Consider the following 2,500-nt stretch of genomic DNA (forward strand, 5'->3'; position numbering starts at 1 on the left):
GAGCATTGTAAATTTGCCAGAGGGCAAAAACTGGCTCAGAGGAGGAGCCGAGATACAAAAGTGAGCAAGATTGAGGCAAAGAACTAGGGAAGGGACTTAGTTCAAGACGACACTAGGTGTCAACAGCCGAAATAAGGGGGTCGCAGAAGAGAGGACCTCCATTCAAGATGTGGTAACTCGTCGGGAAGAGGATGCCACTTGCGCAAGGGTTGGCGTTGGAAGCCACAAGAACAAATGCACACTCAAGGGATGTTGTGCATAAATTTGCCTTTGGAGAAGGCAAAGCTAGCTTGAGAATTGCTAGCACATCACCATCGTGGAGATGGAAATTTGAGATGCACACTCGAGGGATGTTGTGCATAAATTTGCCTTTGGAGAAGGCAAAGCTAGCTTGAGAATTGCTAGCACATCACCATCGTGGAGATGGAAATTTGAGCGCGGGAACAAGAGCTAAGAAGGGAAACTTAGCTCGTCACGGCAACAGAGTGCCGAAAATGCATGAAGTGGAGTTCAAGAGAGAGGAGAACTACCACATGAAGAACTCTCGAGTTTGGGTACCGTTGGGATAGTTGACGTAGGGGCACCACCTGAGAGGAGACGGTGTGCTCGATGAGAGGGTCAATGTCACCATCGGATTACTTGGTAGAGTTCGGTCCACGGGAGGACCTTGAAGGCAAGAGAGTGCCTTACTTTGGAGCTCGGGAAGCTATTCGTCCAAGAGGGACAATAAGCGTTGGCTCGGGTGCCAACAAGTGAAGAGAACATTTGTCCAAGGGGGACACGAGTCTGGCTTGGGTGCCAGCGAGATATACAAAAGGCAGAATTCGTCCGAGGGGGACACCATCTGCATATGGAGCTGAAAGTGCGGGGCGAAGCACTAATTTATGCACAAGGAGGTGCATGTTTTGAGGAAAGCTTGAGTTTGGGTGAACGCATGCAATAGGTCCTTGGCCAAGTCCAAGAGTGGGCGCGCGAAGGTCGTCACAGAGGGTGATTCTACAGAGGTAGAGGGACGACGTATGCAGGATCTTGAGTTTGAGCCTGAAGAGCTTATGTGGAGGAAAGATGTTACGCGGAGTGCAGGAGTCTTGAGGATAGCCAGCGGGCACGTCGATGAGGGCATCGACATAATCAAGTGGGGGAGGATGTGACGGTCCGCACCTTTGGAATGGCCTAGTGGCATTTTCGTAAATATTTGAAGGTCGGGATCTTCGATCCCGGGCCGTGGGAAGTTCTTAAGAATGTCACTAGGATGGTGCATATCGAATGGCAAGCCAAGATGTGAAGGTTTGCTAGAGAAAACCCCATTATGATTCCTCGCACAAAGTGATCTCTATGGGTGCCAGAAAGGAAATGGCTAAATAAGCTCTTTAGGGGGGTGGTCCGTGTTGGCTCTCCACGGCCCCCGGCTCCGGCTTCGAGCTTGGGCTAAGCGAGCTTCCCATGGGCGACGGCAAGCCATGGGGCGGACATAAAGTGCCACGGAGGTGGTCTTATGTCTCCGAGGGACAGGGAGTCCCGAGGACAGTACCGGTAGGCGCTATGAGCTGGTATTGCGCGTCACTCCTGTGTCAGAGGCTAAGTGTAGCATTCGCTATGCCGTTTTCTATCGGCTATGCCAAGAACACACGTAGGCCTTTGTCACAAGGTTGTGGCAAATGTGCCAATGAGCGGGGGCTTGGGTTCTGCCTCGCTCAAGAGGGTCGGAAGCTAAATAGGCACGGACGGGGCGACACCGTGCCATCGGGTGACATTCATATGTGGGCTTCCAACCTTGTGTTGCTACCCTGAGGGCATGTTGGCATGATGCTGGTGTGCATGCTCTAGGGTCGGATGCTATTCGAGATGTGCATGGACCAAGGCCCGAGTGAAGAGATGGGTTGCTGGCTAGATCTTGGCACAAGATTGAGTAACAAGCTACCGAGTGGGCGCAAGGCCATCGGGCTAGCTTGCTGAGCGACATGAGCCATGACGACTATGGGAACCTCATGAGCATACAATTGGTATCAGATGGGTCGATATATGAACTCGGATAGTGAAAAGGCTGGCCATGACTGGAGAGTCTTGGCGCCGCACGGTCTATTCCGCTGCATAAAATGTAGGACCGTGACACAAGGCACAGCGCCACACGCCAAGGCCACAAGGCCACAAGGCCGCCAAGGCCACCAAGGCACAAAGCAGCCGCCAAGGCACAAGGATGGATGCGTGCCAACCCCTTGCCACCAATGCTAACCCGGGGCCCATCCACATTCATACATATACTTAAAATAGGCCCAAACAAGTCCACCTAAAAGCAGGCCTTGCACCGAGAAGGAAATGGGGTTCGCCTGGAAACCACCATAAATGCCGAACTGAGGCTCATCGTTCCTTTGCTCCGGCCAAAACTGTTACATGGTGCCCCAACTATTGGTTACAAAACTTGTTGGTGCGTTGCTTTGCCCAACCACTGTGCCATGGTGTCCCCCAGCCAAGCCTAGGGTGGTGCCACCGATGCCCCATG

Source organism: Ziziphus jujuba, chromosome 8, assembly GCF_031755915.1.
Source record: "Ziziphus jujuba cultivar Dongzao chromosome 8, ASM3175591v1".
NCBI classification, from domain to species: Eukaryota; Viridiplantae; Streptophyta; class Magnoliopsida; order Rosales; family Rhamnaceae; genus Ziziphus; species Ziziphus jujuba.